General features: G+C 36.5%; 1 pseudogene; it reads left to right on the top strand.

Annotated features, from left to right (window-relative positions):
* The first annotated feature begins 943 nt into the window (after nucleotides 1-943).
* On the top strand, nucleotides 944-1,108 carry LOC116640866 (annotated as a pseudogene).
* The last annotated feature ends 21,992 nt before the right edge of the window (nucleotides 1,109-23,100 follow it).

Here is a 23,100-nt window from a genome sequence, read left to right as displayed (position 1 = left end):
TACATTAACAAAAGAAAGAACAAGAATCATATGATCCTCTCAATAGATGCAGAAAAAGCATTTGACAAAGTACAGCATCCTTTCCTGATCAAAACTCTTCAGAGTATAGGCATAGAGGGTACATACCTCAATATCATAAAAGCCATCTATGAAAAACCTACAGCGAATATCATTCTCAATGGGGAAAAACTGAGAGCTTTCCCCCTAAGGTCAGAAACGCGGCAGGGATGTCCACTATCACCACTGCTATTCAACATAGTATTAGAAGTCCTAGCCACAGCAATCAGACAACAAAAAGAAATCAAAGGCATCCAAATCGGCAGAGAAGAAGTCAAACCCTCACTCTTTGCAGATGATATGATACTTTACAGGGAAAACCCAAAAGACTCCACCCCAAAACTGCTAGAACTCATACAGGAATTCAGTAAAGTGGCAGGATATAAAATCAATGCACAGAAAGCAGTGGCATTCCTATACACCAACAACAAGACAGAAGAAAGAGAAATTAAGGAGTCGATCCCATTTACAATTGCACCCAAAACCATAAGATACCTAGGAATAAATCTAACCAAAGAGGCAAAGGATCTGTACTCAGAAAACTATAAAATACTCATGAAAGAAATTGAGGAAGACACAAGAAATGGAAAAACGTTCCATGCTCATGGATTGGAAGAACAAATATTGTGAAGATGTCAATGCTTCCTAGAGCAATCTACACATTCAATGCAATCCCCATCAAAATACCATCCACTTTTTTCAAAGAAATGGAACAAATAATCCTAAAATTTGTATGGAACCAGAAAAGACCCCGAATAGCCAGAGGAATGTTGAAAAAGAAAAGCAAAGCTGGTGGCATCACAATTCTGGACTTCCAGCTCCATTACAAAGCTGTCATCATCAAGACAGTATGGTACTGGCACAAAAACAGACACATAGATCAATAAGCTTTGCGCAGTGGCAGTATCGTAGCCAATGAGGTTTATCTGAGGCACGATTATTGCTAATTGAAAACTTTTCCCAGACACATAGATCAATGGAACAGAATAGAGAGCCCAGAAATGGACCCTCAACTCTATGGTCAACTAATCTTTGACAAAGCAGGAAAGAATATCCAATGGCAAAAAGACAGTCTCTTCAACAAATGGTGTTGGGAAAATTGGACAGCCACATGCAGAAGAATGAAACTGGACCATTTCCTTACACCACACACAAAAATAGACTCAAAATGGTTGAAAGATCTAATTGTGAGACAGGAGTCCATCAGAATCCTAAAGGAGAACACAGGCAGCAACCTCTTTGACCTCAGCCGCAGCAACTCCTTCCTAGAAACATCGCCAAAGGCAAGGGAAGCAAGGGCAAAAATGAACTATTGGGACTTCATCAAGATAAAAAGCTTTTGCACAGCAAAAGAAACAGTCAACAAAACCAAAAGACAACCGACAGAATGGGAGAAGATATTTGCAAATGACATATCAGATAAAGGGCTAGTATCCAAAATCTATAAAGAACTTATCAAACTCAACACCCAAAGAACAAAGAATCCAATCAAGAAATGGGCAGAAGACATGAACAGACATTTTTCCAAAGAAGACATCCAAATGGCCAACAGACACATGAAAAATTGCTCAACATCGCTCGGCATCAGGGAAATCCAAATCAAAACCTCAGTGAGATACCACCTCACACCAGTCAGAATGGCTAAAATTAAGAAGTCAGAAAACAACAGATGTTGGCGGGGATGCAGAGAAAGGGGAACCCTCCTACACTGTTGGTGGGAATGCAAGCTGGTGCAACCACTCTGGAAAACAGTATGGAGGTTCCTCAAAAAGTTGAAAATAGAGCTACCCTACGACCCAGCAATTGCACTACTGGGTATTTACCCCAAAAATACAAATGTAGGGATCCAAAGGGGTATGTGCACCCCGATGTTTATAGCAGCAATGTCCACAATAGCCAAACTGTGGAAAGAGCCAAGATGTCCATCGACAGATGAATGGATAAAGAAGATGTGGTATATATATATACAATGGAATATTACGCAGCCATCAAAAGGAATGAGATCCTGCCATTTGCAACGACGTGGATGGAACTGGAGGGTGTTATGCTGAGCGAAATAAGTCAATCAGAGAAAGACATGTATCATATGACCTCACTGATATGAGGAATTCTTAATCTCAGGAAACAAACTGAGGGTTGCTGGAGTGGGGGGTGGGGTGGGAGGGATGGGGTGACTGGGTGATAGACACTGGGGAGGGTATGTGCTATGGTCAGTGCTGTGAATTATGTAAGACTGTTGAATCACAGATCTGTACCTCTGAAACAAATAATGCAATATATGTTAAGAAAAAAAAAGAAGAAGAAGAAGATAGCAGGAGGGGAAGAATGAAGGGGGGGAAATCGGAGGGGGAGACGAACCATGAGAGACAATGGACTCTGAAAAACAAACTGAGGGTTCTAGAGGGGAGGGCGGTGGGAGGATGGATTAGCCTGGTGATGGGTATTAAAGAGGGCACGTTCTGCATGGAGCAGTGGGTGTTATGCACAAACAATGACTCATGGAACACTACATCAAAAACTAATGATGTAATGTATGGTGATTAACATAACAATAAAAAATTTTAAAAAAAAAGTAGACACAAGATTTCTTGTGCTTAACTTTAAATGCTCCAGCCATGGAGGCTACAGGCAGGATCTCATCTTGGTTGGCTGGCTACAGGGTCCCTAAAACCCTCAAGACTTACTTATAGGGCATGAAATATCAGTTCTAATTGTGGGGAAAAGCTGAAATGCCACTGGCATTGCTCTTCCCTCTGTTTTCCATGACCATGACTTAGGGTCTGTCTTCCTCAGCCTCACACTTGATGCTGGTCCCTGTCCTAACTCTCCATGTTAATTCTATATTAAGAAACTATACTGCCTCTTCAAAGACCATGTCCCAGAGCCAGGTCTCAGGCCCACCACCTTCTAAGCAAGCTCTACCCTCTTGATTTTTTTTTTTTATCAGAATCTTCCAGGAACCCTTCTGAGAAGTCTAGAGGCCCCTGAGTCCCTGGTCACCCTGGCCAACCTGGCCTCATGAGCTATACTAGGCACCCCCAAACCACCATCACCCTTTAAAAGCTGGGGATTATGCCCATGTTTTCTATAAGAAAGACTAATTTTTGAATATATTTTTTAAAAGATTATGTCCAGGGGAACAGAATGTTCATCTCATATGTTTATCTTGTGGAAGTGGTTCTTAAATTTCAGTGAGCACTGGAATCACCTGAAGCACTTGTTAGAATTACAGACCATCCCCCCATCCCCTTCTAGAAAATTCTGCCTTGAAATGATAAGGCCCAGGGATTTGTATTGTTTAAAAGATAGTCCATCCACCATACTTACAGAAATACTGCTCTGTGGTTTTTCCTGGTTTCCACTTTAACACTTGCCCCTGACTAATAAGTCTGTTCCTGGTCCCAGAACAGACTACAAAGACAAAGCAAAACAATAAATTTTTAACTATTACTTGTGTTTAACACATTACCTACTTCAAGTGCCCTGAGGAAACTGAGGCTAGAGAAAGCAAGTGATTTACTCAAGTTTTCAAAGTTAGTGGTGGATCTCAGACTAGAACACATATCTCTCATCTTCTAGTTCTTTCCTCTACCACATACCACCTTCCCTCACTGAGGTAGACAATAGGAGGTAGGAATAATTAAACCTGTATATTTGCATATAAAAAGATGACATGTATTGAAAAATTAGATAATTCTATAAAAGGCTGAGCAGATATTTACATGATTCAAACAATCACAGCTTTTTTAGGAAATATAACACAGAAGTAATTAAAAGTGTCTGTTTGGTGGCCTAACACTAGCCATTTTGATATTTAATCTAGTGTTACCTTGTGCAGGAGGTCATTAAAAAAACAACTCCATCTGTGCCTCAGTTTCCTTATCTGTCATCAACCCAGATAAATGTGGTGAAACAATTAAAGATTATAATCAGCATATGAAAGATTCAAATTACAAACATACTCTCACCTTCAATAAATGAAAAATGAAAGGTACTCAGAGTGGTAAATTGAAGTGATTCTTTCCAGTACAAAAGACTTATTATAATGCCTTGAAAAAAACTCCCCTAAAATATCCCAAACATGATTTATTTTATAGAAATGTTTCTTTAGAGCAACTATTCCCAAAATCATATTTTGCATTATGGCAAATTGGAAAGCAAAAGTATTCTTCTGGGCAATTTGAGCAATAAAAAAGGCACAGAGACTGTCCTTATGTAACATCAAACAGCCAGATGAAGACTATAAAGATTTAGCCATGTATCCAAATAACTGATATATGCTATATTCTTATCTAATATTTTAGGAGAATTCAAGAATTCACTTATTTCATTCTGATTGAATTAGAAATAATCACTAAGTGTTTTCTGTGAACAAATCATAGTTATAGAAAATTTGGTGTTTGGCAGACTCAGTAATTGAAGGCCAACCAAGACCCAAACCTTTTTACGCTTAGTGAGTGGTTGAGGAAGGAAGAAAATGGGAGTCAAATTATTTTTATATAGAAACTAATGTGATACCAGACCAAGAAAGACATAACCATTGCTTAAGAATTATGTGATGAGAACTATATCTAATTACCAAAGAAAAAGAGAGACCCATGCATTACTAAATAAAGACCTTTCTAGTTAACATTGCTCTGCAGACAAGATGCAGAAAGGTCCACCCAGAAGATTAGGATCTCCCTAGATCTCAACGCCTCCTTTAGATGTTGCTCAACCATCTCCACAGCCTCCTCATCCCAATCCTTTCACCATGACCTCCCTCAATCATCCTCCTCTCCATTCACTCATTTATCATTCAGTCCCTGTAGGAACCTTAAAGCTGGGGAGAAATATCAGCTTTTTATTGAAGATTGGAAATTCCTGTGTAGGGCAATGCTCCCAGTTAAAAACAAAATAGATTTTGTTATTAAAAAGACAATTGGAATTATAAAGTTGTTTCATCAATGTTATAAATCATGATAATTATATTTGCAGGGATTTTTATTTTGCTGCTTCTTGACCCTAAAAACAAAAAAAGTTTTAAGGAAATTAAGATTTATTTCAGCAAGACATATGAAATTTACTTCATTACTTAGTGCACTGAATTCTCTCTAAATAAATCCCATACTGATCTGACTTTCACCATGAAAATCTGTACAGTGAACTCCTAGTTTATTATGCCTACTTGAAAAGGGTAATTTAATAAGGCATCAGTACAAATACTTAATTGTGCAATGGCTATCGACAATGCCTTTAAACAGTTGCGTATTTGCCAGATTTAGCTAATGGAAGTAGAATTGCCACTTAATGTCTCAGCTTGCACTGGTGGAAAATAAATTGTATCTGACATTCCTTTGGCTTTTAAAGGACATACTTAGATAATATTTACAGTCAAATTGATCTATTGTTGCATTTATGTTTTCTTGGGTTAAAAAAAAGGATCAAATGGGTTCTAAAGGATAATATTTCTTTATATCTGCTCAGTTTGGAATGCTTTTGCACTCGCATGCCTCATTTAGTGGGTGCCTAACCAAAGTCTAAATATCTGAATGAAGAGTTGATATCTCAATCAAGCAAACAGTTATTTTAACTATAATTCCAAGACCCAGATCTGTGGAAGATCAGTTGGTCAGTGGGCTGGACTGTTCACTTTTCACGGAGGTCATGTAGACAGAACTTGATTCATTAAACCAGTTGATACATTAAGTATTGAGGTATCTTATTCAGTTTAACTAGAAGAAAAAGCTAGAAAAGATCTAATATTTCAACTTCCATTACTTTCCCAGCACTACAAAATTCAAAAACAGGTAAGTCTTATTATTGACAGCATTAAAAATCAGAACACTGTTTCCCTTACGAGGTAGTAACTGGAAATAAGCACAAGGAGCTGCATCAGGTACACTGATGTTCCATTTCCTGATCAGAGTGCTGGTTACATTGATATGTTTACTCATATACCTGTCTAACAACCACTGTCATACAGAACATGACCATCATCTCAGAAAGTTACTTGTGCCCCTTGCCAATCAATACCGGATCCTACGCACTCCCAGAGGCAATCATGGTTTTGATTGTTTTGCACTATAAGATTAGTTTTAACTGTTCTAGAACTCCCGTAAATTAAATCATACAGTAGATACTCTTTTATAGAACACTTCTTTCATTCAGTATGCTTTTGAGATTCATCCACATTGCACATATCAATAGTTTATTTTTATTGCTGAGTAGTATTCCATTGTATGCACATACCATGGTTTGTTTATCCATTTTGTAATTAATGGACACATGGGTCATTTCCAATTTCAGGCTATTATGAATAAACTCCCTATGAACACTCTTCTATAGATCTTTTAGTAAACATTTTTTTTTCATTTCTCTTGGATAAATACCTAGGGGTGGAATTGCTGGGCCATAGGGTAGGTATAGAGTACTACAGCCTTGATTTTGGTATACTATATGATGGATTTTCATATATCCTTTTATAAAAACAAAGAAGTTAGGGGTTCTGACAGTGTAATTAGGGAAGCATATCTGAACAAACATCTTTTCTCAAAAAGCTGGTCAGAATCAAAATAAACGAAGAAAGGGATCTTTAACAATATGCTATAGGGCCTAGGACCATGTCCTTGGTCCTATTGTATCAATATTTCTGTCAGCAATATGGGTGAAGACATTTTAGATATATTCAACAAATATTCATATTAGATTTCCTCAACAAATCTGTAATAGGCTGAAAGGAATTATCAATTCCATCCTTGCACATGCCAGGACTTTCACCCATAAGCCTTTGCACAGTCTTCTCTCTGCTTTAAATAGCCTTTCTGAGAGCTTGGGTAACTGTAAGTGCAACATGGGCCATCATCTTGGCATGGAAAAAATTTTAGATGTCTAACACATATAAAAAATTGCAGGAGATAATTAAAGTTGCTAATAATCCCTCTGATTTCTGCCTCAAGTCACATCTAGACTATTATGTCCCATATGGAGAAACATTAGCAAGCAAGCCATGGTGAATCTGGAGGAGAAAGAGGACACTGGAAATAAAGAGGGCACTGGAAAACTAAAATAAGAAGAAATTAAGAGACCTAGGATATCCATCCCTCCAATTCCAGCCTCACTCCATGGAACCCAAATCTTGCTCCACCTGAGAAAAATCTTTGCAGACACATTACCCTGGAATCCTTACACCCTGCCCTTTTCCCTCCAGCCTTCCTCCATTAATCTTGGAATATACAACTATGATACAAGGAACAAACCCTGAATAGGAGCAGAGGAGAAATGAAGAGAACATTAAATGATTGCATGAATTTATTACACTCACAAGAAAATTTTGTGATTGATTAAATGTGTGTAAATTTTTGTTTGATTTGGGGAAAAATAATTATAATTAAATGTTCTTTATATTTTAATTCTGTAAGATACAAATGAGTTAACATTTATGAAAGCGTTTTTGAAGCAACTTTTAATTGTATGAAGAGGCATCCAAATGCAAGGGAAAATTTGAAGAAGACATTTTAAGAACCTCCCCTGGAAATACTATACACCATGCAGAGTAAAATTTGAGGGGTTTTTTGGTAAATTTCCTTTACCAGTCCTGGCACATATAGTCTAATATGACTCTTTACAAACCATGCACTACTGAACTCCCAGGTCAAGAGCTGAGTGAGAAGAGAAAAATTGGTCTTGCTCTGAACACTCATAACCTCAAATTTTGGTTTTGGACTATTTTTCTTTCAGCCTTATATTTGGGATCATATTTCTCTACAAGTCCAGCCAGCCTTTGCCAAGGCTTTAATGAAGAAATGGAAGCTAGAATATTTTCTCCATACCATTACAGACAGGGACATTTTCTACTCTTCTCATGCTCTCATATACCAGAATAACAAAGGGGAATATGTGAAATATAAACGGTCAAAGTTTGTTCCTTTCAGGTAACTGTAAGAATATGTAACATGCATACCTAGAAGTAGGTATGTTACTTATGTGGGTTCACATTCTGCATCCTTAATTAAGCAGTAAAATTTCACATAAAAAGAAAAGAAAACTGATCACACTGGAGTTAAAAAGCCATCTCAACAAAAGACTTTGATAAGACATCTCAAACTTGATAATATCCTAGATAAAGCCTCTAGAATCAGTTAGCCCAATTATTCCAAGTAATGTGGTAATGAAACTAATGCCTTAGACAAAGTTTATTACTGTTCCTAACAAATCAACTCACAGTACCCACTTAGCTTGATGGAGAGTCTAAAGCATTAGGTTCTCATACACAGTTTTATTGATTGGTATACAAAAATTGGCAGAACAACCCTGGGCTTATATTCATTCATTCATTCATTCATTCATTCATTCATTCATCTGTTCATTCATGCCACAAATACTTTTTGAGTACTAACAATATGCCAAATATGCTCTGTTAGACCCTGATTATATATTTTCTAGTCAGGGCAAATCTTTGAGAAGCTAATTGGATGCCCTTTACTGCTTATCCAATTTTATTTTGGAGACAAGTTTTAGATAAATAGACTCTTTTGTTTGCAAGATAATGCACTCAAATACTTCAGAAAATGGGAAATTAACTCTAAGGATATACAGGGTCTGAAATTGAAAAGCCATTGAGAACCAAGGTAGCTCTGAGGACCAGCCATTCTTACCATCTCTTGTTGAGAACATGATCCTCTGCTTCTTCATTCCCCTCTCTGGTGGCACAGTTCCTGTCCATATTCATAGTTCTTGTTCCCCCACAACTTTGGTGTGGGACCACTGTGATACACTGCATAATAACAACTTTGCTAGAAGCTACAGTTCTCAGAACCCCCTCCTTTGTGTGAGTGCAAGTTAAGAATTGGTCAAAGGAAGGATATGCATAAGATTTGGAAGGAAGAACTGAAGTTGAAGCCATTATCTGGCAGATCCATCACAGTCAGACATCGAGCAGAAGTGCCTGGTGAGATCCAGCATGTTTTTGCTCTCTTTTGCAACACATCTAACTCATCTTCCCAGTTGCTGGTCCTGCTGACCAACAGCAATCACAGTGTCTTACTACTAAGAACTTGGCTGAGGACCCACAGCTTCCCCAGAGTGACATTTTCATAGATGTCTCCACAAACTTCCCCTACATAGCCCACCCTACAGCCAGACATGCTTATTCTCTCTGACTTATCTGCAAGCCCTGGCTTGTCGACCCAAACCAGTGCTTCAAATGGACTGCTTAGTGACTGTTACTCTGACTCTCCAACTTCTGTCTTTCAGACTTCACTTTCCCAGTTCCTCTCACACTTGCATAAGGTCCAATTCCTATAATAAATCTCTTATTTCAATAGTATTTATGGCAGCTTTGCCTCAGTGCCCATGTTTTCTAAATCACATTCCCAAGAGCAAGAATTTTATTAGTCCAACTCATTTGTCACATCCTTAAGATACAGCCTCACCCCAGAAATTCTGATTCAGTAAATTTAAGGGAAACTTTTACTATTTGTATCTTTGAAAATCTGCATACATGATTCTGTTATGCAATCCTGTTGGAAACCATGAATTTAAAAGTCACAAGAAAGAAACTTAAAAGTTAAACCTAAGAGGATTTCACAATTTAACATATGATATCCTGGCTTAGAATATCTGTAAAGTAGAAAAAAAAAAACAAAAAAAAAAAACTGCATAGCCAGGCTACAAACCTACATTGTGACCTTATAAAGTCCAACAACAATAATAATAATAATGTCCAAACTCCTTTAAAAATTCAGGCTGAAATACAGAGAAATCAGGCACCAGGAAACAAGAGTGGGTAAATTCAGACCCAGGCAGCAAAAGAAAAAGCCAAGCCAGGGTATGTTTCGAGAAGGGCAATTCAAAGTCATTGAAAAAAGAGGTAACATAAACTGCTCTTAATTTCTTTTCCCCAAGACTGCCCTAATACCAAGGCTCATTGAAGAAGAATTAAGACAGCTTTAGTCCTCAAGAACAAGGAGAAGGAATGGAGAACATTCTTGGTCACTGGGAACAAACTGGATGGCCATTCTTCAGAAATGGTGGAAAACTACCTAAGATAATCTTGCTCTTTATTAAATGAACAAATGATCAAAGATAAATTTATAGAAAGGAGTTTGTATTTTTGGAACTCTTGTTTAGATAGCAATTCTAAGCATATAAGTGTATATCTTTCCATTTAAAAATATTTTTGTAGAAAAAAATACAGATGAGTGGACCATGTGCCTGGCCTTCCTGCTCCTTGTCTAGACTAAAAAATGTCAGTATCTTTTATCTCAAGAAAAGATGCCACACAATTCACCTCGTGTCAGGTAACCACAGTATTTAATTTACTCCTATAGAGTGAGATCCCCATCCATTTAAACAACATATAGCAAATTTTACAAATACCAGGTACTATCGCCAAAGTATGCAATAACTTAGCAGACTTGATTTTAGCTAAAATCATTATTTTACACAATACATGCAATTGATAACTGAAGGTAAAAAAAAAAAAGATTGCTTACATATCTCAGAGAAAAATCTTTTTCTAACATTTCTTACCTTCATATTACATTATGCTTCTAAATAGGTAGGCAGAATAAATTTTATCCTCAGTATGCTAAAGGGCATTTTTAAAATTCAATAATACTCCAGAAGAATCAAAAGTGCCAAGTGTTTACATAATTGAGTTGAACAACTGTTATTAAATCAGTAGCAAAGGTTACCTTTTTCGATAGGAGATAGTCTGGATAAACAGTAAAACTATTTCAAATTCCCATGGATTCTCCACCAATAGTTAAACTTCCATTCCCATAACTAAGAAATGCCCGAGGGGATGATAACAATTTTCTCTTCCTCCTTCTGTTTTGTTAAAAACTAATAATAAAAAAATCACAACAAGGAGTAATGAAAATCTACAGAATGAGGTCCCATGTATACACTGTAAGAAGGCAGAGTTTATAAGGATCTTCTTATTCCAATCGGGGATTGTTCAATATGGTGGATTCTGTTGCAAATCATATTGGAAAGAGACAGGTATAGAGTAACAAAATTTCTTACTAATTCAGAAGATTAGAATGTGAAATGAACAAATCAGAAAAATCTGATGGTGGTGAAGGAAGGATAAAAGGAACAGAGAAAAATAAATATGTTTCTAGGCCAAGTTTATGCTGTCAAAAAAATAAGGGAGAACAATTATTATTCTGGGGCATACATTATTGTGGGCAATAAACACAATCAAGATAATTTAAATCAATCATTTTTCAAACTGAATTTCTTTTAATTAGCTAACCAGACTAACTATCCTGATCATAAATTCAGAGTGACTGATTTAGGAAGGCCCTTTGGGATCATTTACTCCATTCTTTTCATTTTAGAAGATGAAACTACAACCCAGGAAAGAGAAATGGTTTCCCCAAGGTTGCTCAGATACTAACTGGCAGAGCTGGGTCTAGAACACAGACCTCCAGACTAATGCTCCTTTATACTCCAATTCCTCTTCCACAAAGAAAAACAACTAGTAGTTTCTGAGGACACATTACATGTGGCAACAACTACTCCAATACTTTCCAGAGATCCACACATTTAAAGAGTTATGGCCTGTTATTGTCCCCCTTTTACAAATGGAGAAACTGAGGCTTTGGTTAAGTAATCTTCCCAAAGATACATAGCTATAATGGCAAAGGTAAAATAAATATTGCCTGTATACTCTAAAAATAAGTTGTAAACCCTAAATTATGAGTTAATATACAGCTGGGCAATGCTAACAAGATTGCTGACCTTGAGGGTTATTGAAAAATCAGCTTAATATCCAAAAGAGGCTGTCAGTTAAATGTGATGTCTAAATGTGTTATCCATAATTGTCAAAGCACAGGAGTAATCAACACAAGAAGTGTACCTACCATTGTATGAATTAGGACCTCCTATGTCCTATAAATAAGATGTAGCTCCTTCTCAAAGAGCTCAAGATCTAACAGTAGAAATTTAAGTCTATAAAGACTAAGTGTGGTATGAAGAAACTTGGAAAGATCTCATAACAGACATACAACCAAATCCTGAGGATTAAATAAAAAAGAATCACAATCCTTTCTAATCCTTAAAAGTCACTTTTATATTGTTTAATTATGTGTGTATATTTTTAGGTAATAACCTTTTAAAAAATGATGCCTGCTCATTATTTTTCAAAAAAACTCAAGCCATACTGAAAAACATTTTAAATTTTAAAAATCTTCTAAAGTCTTGCCACCAGGAACTATCTATTTACCTTGACTGAAAATTATTACCATTAATATACAGACAGATAAATATATGGATAAATTGTGCTTGATTTTAATCAAAGAAAAATTACCTGAAATGAAATCAAGGAAATTGCTAGACTTTGAATAATGTTTCCGTATCACCTTCTAAAGAACCTTCTACAGGTTAAGGGTTTGGAGCCATCAATTTTTTTTTTTTTATCACCTTTCAATTCTACACAGTAATTACTAACTTCTTGCTGTGAAAGGTGAGAAAATAACCTAACTTTCCCCATCTGCCCAACTCTCTGATTTGTGCTCATTATAATTTTACACTGTCCATGGTTTATACTGACATCCTGTTCAGTCATCATAACTCTCACAGCTGTTTAATCTTGGTTCTGAATTTTACATGGATTCAAAACTGGCTTGTGAATTTTACAATCATCTTATCACTTCTGAGGTTTCGGATGCATTTCGTTGACAGGATTTCAAATCAGAGTCTATGGATGTTGGCTTTCTGTCATCTGTTCCTTCCTCTTACAGAAGCAGCCACTTCCTAGGGTGGTTCCAAAGTCTAACACATCCCAAACCTAGAACCACATGTCTCATTCTCTATCCATATACCTATGGTAAAACAATCTATTGTTTTTAATTGAGGTACATTTTATATATCATAAAATTCATTCCTTCAGCTGTCTAATTCAATGATTTTTAGTAACTCTTGAGTGATGCAACTATCACCACAAATTAGTTTTAGAACATTTCCATCCCCCCAATAAAACCCCTCAAGCCCATTTATAGCTAATGCTCATTCCCATCCCCAGACCCAAGCAACCACTAACCTATTTTATGTCTCTAGAAATTTGCATTTTCTGGGCATTCCATCTAATTAGAAACATCTAAACATGGTCTCTTGTATTTGGCTTCTTTCACTTACCATAATAGTTTTGATTTTCATCCATGATGTAGTATTTATCATTAGTTTATTCTTTTTTATTAATAAGTAGTATTCCATTGTATGGGTATTCCACATTTTGTTTATCCATTCACCACGTGGTGAATGTTTAGGTTTTTTTCAATGTTGGGTTCTTATCTGGTAATACTGCTATGAATATTTGTGTGCAAGTCTTTGTGTGGACATGTTTTCATTTCTCTTGAGTATATGCCTAGGAGTAGAACTGTTGAACCATACAGTATTTTTATGTTTAACTTGTTAAGAAAATGCCAAACTGTTATCATGGTGTATAAACCATTTTACATCCCCATTAACAGGGTATGAGGATTCCTATTTCTCCACATCTTCACTGACATTTGTTATTCTCTTCTTATTATAACCATTCTAGTGTGTATGAATCATTTCCCTAATGAGTAATGATAAGCACATCTTTTTATGTGCCTATTAGGCATTCATATATCTTCTTTAGTGAAATAACTGTTCTTACCTTTTGCCCATTTTTTAAAGTTTTTATTTTAATTCCAATTAGGTCACATACAGTATTGTCTTAAGTTCAGGTGTACAATATAGTGATTCAATTATATTCCATACAACACCCAGTGCTCATCATGACAAGTGCACTCCTTAATCCCCATCACCTCTTTTACCCATCCCCCAACACCCCTCCCCTCTAATAACCATCAGTTTGTTCTCTATGATTAAGACTCTGTTTCTTGATTTGTCTCTGTCTCTCTTTTCCATTTGCTCACTTATTTTGTTTCTTAATTTCCACATATGATTAAAATCATCTGCTATTTGTTTTTCTCTGACTTACTTTGCTTACATTATAGTCTCTAGATCCATCCAGGTCATTGTAAATGGCAAGATTTCATTTTTATGGCTGAATAATATTCCATTGTGTATATATAGCACATCTTCTTTATCCATTCATCAATCGATATCTTCCATATCTTAGCTATTGTAAATAATGCTGCTATAAACATCAGAGTGCATGTATCCCTTTAAACTAGGGCTTTTTCATTCTTTTTTAAAAAACATTATTTATTTATTTATTTTAGAGGGAGATAGAGAGAGTGTGTGAGCAGGGGGAGAGGCAAAGGGAGAGGGAGAAAGAGAATCTCAAGCAAACTCCATGCTGAGCACAGAGCCTGACATGGGGCTCAATCTTATGACTTTGAGATCATGACCTGAGCCAAAATCAAGAGTCAGTCACTTAACCAACCGAGCCACCCAGGTGCCTGCTTTTGTATTCTATGGGTAAATACCCAGTAGTATGATTGCTGGATCATAGGGTAATACTATCTCTAATTTTTTTAAGGAACCTCCATACTGTTATCCAGAGTGGCTGCACCAGTTTGCATTCCCACCAATAGTGCAGGAGGTTCCCCTTTCTCCACATCCTTGCCAACACCCATTGTTTCTTGTGTTGTTGATTTTAGCCATTTTCACAGGTGTGAGGTGATATCTCATTATAGTTTTTGAAGGATTTATTTGTTTATTTATTTATTTATTTATTTATTTATTTATTTATTTGAAAGAGAGTGAGTACAAGCAAGGGGAGGGGCAGAGGAAGAGAGAGAGAATCTCAAGCAGAGTCCCTGCTGAGTGCAGAGCCTGACACAGGGGTCCATCTCAGGACCCTGAGATCATGACCTGAGTGAAACCAAGAGTCAGATGTTCAACCAACTGAGCCACCCAGGTTCCCCTCATTGTAGTTTTGATTTACATTTCCCTGATGGTAAGGGATGATGAACATCTTTTCCTGTGTCTGTTGGCCATCTGTATGTCTTCTTTGGAGAAATGTCTGTTCATGTCTTCTGCCCATTTTTAATTGGATTATTTGTTTTTGGATGTTGAGTTTTATAAGTTCTTTATATATTTTGGATACTAACCCTTTATCGCATATGTAATTTGCGAATATCTTTTCCCATTTTGTAGGTTGCCTTTTAGTTTAGTTGATTGTTTCCTTCATTGTGCAGAAGCTTTTTATTTTGATGTAGTCCCAATAGTTTATTTTTGCTTTTGTTTTCCTTGCCTTAAGAGACATATCTAAAAAGAAGTTGCTATGGCCAATGTCAAATAAGTTGTTGCCTGTGTTCTCTTCTAGAATTTTTCTGGTTTCAGGTCTTTAATTTAGGTCTGGAATACACTTTATTTTTGTGTGTGGTGTAAGAAAGTGGTCCAGTTTCATTCTTTGGCACATAGCTGTCCAATCTTCCCAATACCATTTGTTGAAGAGACTTTTTTTCATTGGAAATTCTTTCCTGCTTTGTCAAAGATTAATTGAACTAATAGTTGTGGATTTATTTCTGGGTTATCTATTGTGTTCCATTGATCTATGTGTCTATTTTTGTGCCAGTACTATACTGTTTTGATTACTACAGCTTGTAATAGAACCTGAAGTCCAGAATTGTGACGCCTCTAGCTTTGCTTTTCTTTTTCAAGGTTGCCTTAGCTATTCAGGATCTTTTGTGGTTCCACACAAATTTTAGGATTGTTCTAGTTCTGTGAAAAATGCTGTTGGTATTCTGATAGAGATGGCATTAAATGTGTAGATTGCTTTGGGTAGTATAGACATTTTAACTATTTCTTCTTCCAAACCATGAGCATGGAATGTCTTTCCATTTCTTCATGTCATCTTCAATTTCATTCATCAGTGTTTTATAGTTTTCAGAGTACAGATCTTTCACCTCTTTGGTTAGGTTTATTCCTAGGTATCTCATTATTTTTGGCGCAACTGTAAATGGAACTGTTTTCTTAATTTCTCTTTCTGCTGCTTCACTATTGGTGTATAGAAATGCAACAGATATCTGTACATTGATTTGCATCCTGAGACTTGACTGAATTTGTTTACCAGCTCTAGCAGTTATGTGGTGGCGTCTTTCAGGTTTTCTCTATACAGTATCACATCATCTGCAAATAATGAAAGTTTTGCTTCTTCTTACTAATGTGGATGTTTTACTTCTTTTTGTCATCTGATTGTTGTGGCTAGGATTTCCAGTACTATGTTACATAAAAGTGGTGAGAGTGGACCTCCTTCTCTCATTCCGGATCTCAGTTTTTCACCCATGAGGATAATGTTAGCTATGGGTTTTTCATAGATGGCCTTTTTTATATATTGAGGTATGTTCTCTCTAAACCTACTTTGTTGAGGGTGTTTATCATGAATGGATGTTTTACTTTGTCAAATACTTTTTCTGCATCTATTGAAATGATCATACTGTTTTATCCTTTCTCTTACTGATGTGATGTGTCATGTTGATTGATTTGTGAATACTGAACCACACTTGTAGCCCAAGAATAAATCCCACTTGATTGTGATGAATGATTTTTTTAATGTATTGTTGGATTCTGTTTGCTAGTATTTTGTTGAAGATTTCTGCGTCTATGTTCATCAGGGATATTGGCCTGCAGTTCTCTTTTTTAGTGGTGTCTCTATCTGGTTTTGGTATCAGGGTAATGCTGGCCTTATAGAAAGAATTTAGAAGTCTTCCTTCCTTTTCTGTTTTTGGAACAGTTTGAGAAGAATAGATATTAACTCTTCTTTAACAGGCAAATTGGTAGAATTTGCCTGTGAAGCCATCTGGTCTTGGATTTCTGTTTATTGGGAGTTTTTTGATTACTGATTCAATTTCTTTGCAGGTTATTGGTCTGTTCATGTTTTTTATTTCTTCCTGTTTCAGTTTTGGTAGATTATATGTTTTTGGGAATTTAACTGTTTCTTCTAGGTTGTCTAATTTGTTGGCATATAGTTTTTCATAATATTTTCTTGTAATTGTTTGTATTTCTATAATGTTGGTGGTTATTTCTCCTCTCTCATTTGTGATATTATTTCTTTGATACTTTCTTTTTTCTTAATAAGTCTGGCTAATGGTTTATCAATTTATTGCTTTTCTCAAAGAACCAGCTCCTGGTTTCATTGATCTGTTCTATTGTTGTATTCATTTCTGTATCATTTATTTCTGCTCTAATCTTTTTTATTTCCTTCCTTCTATTGGTTTTAGGTTTTGTTTGTTCTTTTTCTAGCTCCTTTAGGTGTAAGCTTGTGTTTATTTGAGATTTTTCTTGCTTCTTGAGGTAGGCCTGCATTGCTATAAACATCCATCTCAGAACCACTTTTGCTGCATCCCAGAGGTTTTAGAATGTCATTTTTTTTTTCATTTTCTTTGTTTCCATGTCCTTTTTTATTCCTACTTTTATTTCCTGGTTGACCCACTCATTGTTTAATAGCATGTTATTTAACCTCCATGTATTTATAATCTTTCCAGATTTTTTCTTGTGGCTGAATTCTAGTTTCATAGTGTTATGGTCAGAAAAGGTACATGGTATGACTCTGATCCTCTTGAATTTGTTGAGGCTTGTTTTGTGGACTAATATGGGATCTATTCTGGAGAATGTTCCATGTGCACTTAAAAGAATGTATATTCTGCTGTTTTAGGATGGAATATTCTAAATACATCTGTCAAATCCATCTGTTCCAATGTGTCATTCAAAGCCATTGTTTCCTTGTTTCCATTGTTTCTGTTTAGATGATCCATCCATTGATGTAAGTGGGGTGTTAAAATTCCCTACCATTATTGTATTATTATCAGTTTCTTTATATTTGGTATTGTTTTATGTATTTGGGTTCTCTTATGTTGGGTGCATAAATACTTACATGTTATATCTTCTTGTTGGATTATCCTCTTCATTATTATATAGTGCCCTTCTTTGTCTCTTGTTACAGTCTTTGTTTTGAAGTCTATTTGTCTGGGGGTGCCTGGGTGGCTCAGTGGGTTGGGCATCCAACTCTTGGTTTCTGCTCAAGTCATGATCTCAGGGTCATGGGATTGAGCCCCATGTCAGGCTCCACACTGAGCATGGAGCTTGCCTGGGATTCTCTCTCTCCCTCTCTGCCCTTCCCCCTTCCCTCTCTCTCTCCCCCTCTCTCTTTTCTCTCTCTCTAAAAAAATCTATTTGTCTGATATAAGTATTGCTACTCTGGCTTTCTTTTCATATTCAATTTGCATGACAGATGTTTCATCATCTCCTCACTTTCAATCTGCAGGTGTTTTTAGGTCTAAAATGAATCTCTTGTAGGCAGCATATAGATGGGTCTTGTTTTTTTAATCCATTCTGTCACCCTATGTCTTTTGATTGTAGGCTTTAGTCCATTTACATTCAAAGTAATTATTGATATATATGTATTTGTTGTCATTTTATTGTCTGTGTTGTGGTTATTTCTGAAGATTTTCTGTGATCCTTTCTTGTCTTTTTCTCTTTCATGGTTTGGTGATTTCCTTTAGTAATATATTTGGACTTCTTTCTCTTTATTTTTTGCATATTTATTAGTGGTTTTTGATATATAGTTACCATTAGGTTTGTATATAATCTCCTCTACATATAGCAGTCTATATTGAGTTGATGGTCATTTAAGTTTGAACACATTCTTTATTCCTCTCCTGCCCACGTTTTAGGTACATGCTGCAATATTTTACATCCTTTTATTTTGTGAGTTCCTAGACTGATTCTTTAGAGAAATATTCATTGTTAATGCTTTTGTGTTTCTTACCTTCATAATGTCACTTTTGGTCTCTGCTTTCCATTCAAGAAGTCCCCTTTAATGTTTCTTGCAGGGCTGGTTAATGGTCATGAACTCCATTACTTTTTGTTCATCTGGGAAACTTTTTTTTTTTTAAGATTTTTTATTTATTTTTTTGACAGAGAGAGAGACAGTGAAGGAGGGAACACAAGCAGGGGGAGTAGGAGAGGGACAATCAGGCTTCCCGCAGAGCAGGGAGCCCGATGGAGGGCTCGATCCCAGGACCCTGAGGGCATGACCTGAGCTGAAGGCAGACACTTAACAACTGAGTCAGGCGCCCCTTGTCTGGGAAAGTCTTTATCTCTCTATTCTGAATGATAGTCTTGCTGGATAGAGTATTCCTAGCAGATTTTTTTCCCATTCAGCACTTTAAATAGATCATGCTACTCCCTCCTGGCTTGGAATGTTTCTACTGAAAAATCCCCTGATAGCCTTATGGGTTTTCCCTTGTATGTTATTGGTTTTTGGGGTTTTGTTTTTTTTTGTTTTTTTTTTTTTTTTTTTTTTTTTTCTTTAAATTTTTTTTTTTTTCACTATATTTTGCCAATTTAATTATGATATGTGTTGGTGTGAATCTGCTTTTGTTGATTTTGTTGGGGGTTCTCTGTGCCTCCTGGATCTGGATATCTGTTTCTTTCCCTAGATTAGGAAAGTTTTCAGCAATTATTTCTTCAAATAAATTATTTTCCCCTTTTCTCTATCTTCTTCATCTGGGACTCCTATAACACCTATACAAATACTACTACATTTAATGGAGTCACTGAGTTCCCTAAGTCTATTCTTGTTTTGCATAATTCTTTTTTCTCTCTTTTGTCCAGATTGATTACTTTCCATTACTGTGTCTTCTGGGTGGGTCATTAATTCATTCCTCTGTTTCTTCCAGTCTGCTCTTCATTCCATCAAGCATGTTTCTCATTTCATTTATTGAGCCCTTTATCTCTGGTATGTTATTCCTTATCTCAGTGTTAAGGGTCTCATTCATGTCTTCCACTCTTTTCACAAGTCCAGTGAGTATCCTTATGATCATTGTTTTACATACTCCATCAGGCATGTTACTTATATCTGTTTCACTTAGATCTCTGGCTGTGGCCTTGTCCTGTTCTTTCATTGGGATACATTTCTCTGTCTTCTCATTTTGTCTAAGTCTCTGTGCCTGTTTCTCTGTATTAGGAAAGTCAGCTAAGTCTCCTCTTCATGAAGGTAATGGCCTTAGGAAGAAAGGTCTTATAGTACCCTGCTGTGTACTGTCCCCTGTTCCTGGGGCTTGGTGCTTCCAGGAGTGTCACCAATGTGTGCTGCATGTGCTTTGTTTTGTCCTGGCCACTTTATCATTCAGGCCAGTCATCTGCAGATGCTCTCTTTGTTTGTTGTAGGCAATGTTCTATCCCTGGCCTGAGTGTGCTTGTTTTAACTAAGTGTGCTCTGGTCTGCCTGTGAAATTAGATATGTTGCCACCACTACCAGAACCGAGGCTCTGCATAACTCCTGTGTTAGGAGACATTGTGTGAGCATGAGTTTGGGTCAATCTTCGGGGGGTGGGGGGGCCACACCATGCTGGGACTGAGGCAAGTGAGACCGGAAAGGGTAATTCTACTAGAGAAGGTCAGGGGTGGGGGGAGGGGGGAAGGCTTGATATAAGAAGGTTAGGTAGTGAGTGTCAGTGTTACACTAGTTCCCACAGGTGGCCCTGTGCTTATGCTGGGGTCAGGGGAGGGAACTGGTTTCAGCCAGTTCCTTTGTTCTCATAGGAGTCTCTCCGTGAATGTTGCCTCTCTGGGACATGCTCCAAGATAAGCAAATAACCTCCCCACTGTGTGTCCCTGGTGCTCTTTAGATTGCTGTTTCCATATTGTATGTCCATGGGTTGTTTGCCTGCCTTCTCTCCAAGAGTAGTGCAATGCCCTTGGGGCTCTATCCCAGCCAAGCCTGCTCACCTTTTAAAACTCAGGCTTTAAGCCCCACTAGTGGCCAGAAATTACAAAATTCAACCCCTCTCTGTTTCCAAGCCAAATGCAATGGGGATTTGTTTTCTCTGTGCACTCCCTCGTGTGCTAGTTTGTCTCTCACCCTTCTCCACGACAGCAACTCTCTCCCCACCACAGCAGCCACAATCCATTTATCTCCTGAACCAGATATCCACACTTCCTACCTTCTTCAATGTGGCCAGCCTCTTCTCTACCTTTAGTTGTGGAGTTTGTTCTACCAGTCTTCAGGTCAATTTCTGGGGTATTCAGGATGATTTGATAGTTATCTGGCTGTATTCATGGGAGAAGGCACCATCTTCCAACCTCTAAGTCCCTTTTGCCCATTTTTGTTTGGGTAGTCTGTCTTCTTATTATTGAGTTCTAAGAGTTCTTTGTAAATTCTGTATACAAGTCCTATATTAGATATGTGTGTTGTATATATTTTCTCCAAGTTTATTGCTTGTCCTTTCATTTTTTAAAGGTATCTTTTAGAAAGCAATTGTTTTTAATTTAGTGAAGACTACTTTATCAATATTTACTTTCATTGGCAATGTTTCTGGAGTCATATTTAAGAAAACATTGCTTACCTACAGTTCTTAAAAATTTTATTCTATGTTTTCTTCTAAAATTTTCATTTTCAGCTTTTATTTTTAAGTCTATGATCCATTTTGACTTAATTTTTGTGTATGGTATAAGCTGTGTATATAAACTTTTCCTATACAGATATTCCACTATCCCAGCACCTGACTACTCTTTCTCCAATGAATTACCTTGGCACTTTTGTAAAAAAGAAAAAAAATTTACTATAAATATAAAGATTTGTTTCTAGACTCACAGTCTGTTCCATGGATCTTTACCTATCCTTATTCCAATACCATACTGTCCTGATTACTATAGCTTTGTAATAAGTTTTGGAATGGGGAAGTTAAAGCTCTAAAAATTTATCCTTCTGTTTCACATTTGTTTTGGCTATTGTAGGTATTTTGAATTTCCATATAAATTTTAAAACTCTGCTCATCTATAGGGATAGAGATAAAACCAATTGCTATTAGGGTACTCAAATCACCAAAAGTCTGCTATACCCTTTTTCCATGGGACAATAAGGCCTTATCTGCTCTGTAGTCTTCTCAAACACAGAACTACTTCAAGGCAATTTTTGCTCCTGCCTATTCCAACAATCAGGAAACTTCTCCACAATCAAAAATTAACACACACACTCTCACACACAGAGCACCTGCTGCAGTAGAATATACAGAAAGTGCTTACCAAAAGCCTCAATACAAAGTAAAGGACTCTATAAATGATAGTTATCATTGCTACTTTCAGTAGGCAGATTTATCCACTCATACTTGTCATCCTCAATTTTTATATTATATATCCGCTTTTAGAGCTATACTGTCTAGTAGGGTAGCCACTAGCCACATGTGGGTATTTGAATTTAAATTAACTAAAGTGAAATGTGATTAAAAAGTCAGTTCCCAAGTCACAGTATCTACATTTTAAGTGCTCAACCATCAGATATGTTACAAGCTACAGTGTCCAACGGTGCAGAGAACATTTATCTCAGAAAGTTCTACTGGATGGGATGTTTTGGAGAATTATTTCTGATGTTTCTCACAAATTTTTATTAACATGAACAGTGCTAAATTTTAGAGATTTCACTAATTAGGATACATTTTTGTATATCACATCTCCTCGGATCTTGATTTTTTTCCTCTCATTAACTTCAAGTGGTTCTTTAAGGGATGGTATCAAAAAAGGTTGCAAGGTCCCTATATGTCTGAGAAATTGAGTGTCTGAAATGTCTTTCCATTGCTTTTACATGTGAATGAGAGCATGGCTGGACATAGAATTCTGAGATTAATGTTTTCTTCACTCACAATTTAGTAGACATTGCTCCATTTCTTTGGGAAAACCTGATGCCAGACTTTCTTTATTAGATAGCCTGTTTTTAATTTCTAGGTCCTTACAAAAATATTTTGTTCCCTCTAAGTTAAAAAACTTCTCCAGGATATATCTTACAGGGGTTCTCTTCATAAATTTTGCCTGGCATTTGGGAAGCACACTTAATCCAAACACTCATCTTTTTTCAACACAGATACATTTTCTTCTATTATTTTTTATCACATTTCCTCCCTCTCTTCTGTTCCACTTCTCTAGAATCCTTATTACATGTATATAGAAACTTCATAATTCATTCTTCATGTGTTTATTCTTTGTTCCTATTTAATTATATCCTTTCACCAAATTCCTGGAAAATTCTATGAGCTTATCTTCATCTACACTGATTATGTATTTTGTTTTTTACTATAACCAATCTACTGTTCACATCTCCCTTTGTATTTTCATTTGGTC

This window comes from Phoca vitulina, unplaced genomic scaffold (assembly GCF_004348235.1).
Source record: "Phoca vitulina isolate PV1807 unplaced genomic scaffold, GSC_HSeal_1.0 scaffold20, whole genome shotgun sequence".
NCBI lineage: Eukaryota > Metazoa > Chordata > Mammalia > Carnivora > Phocidae > Phoca > Phoca vitulina.
Note: the sequence above shows the minus strand (reverse complement) of the source record. Positions and strands in the feature narration are given on the sequence as shown.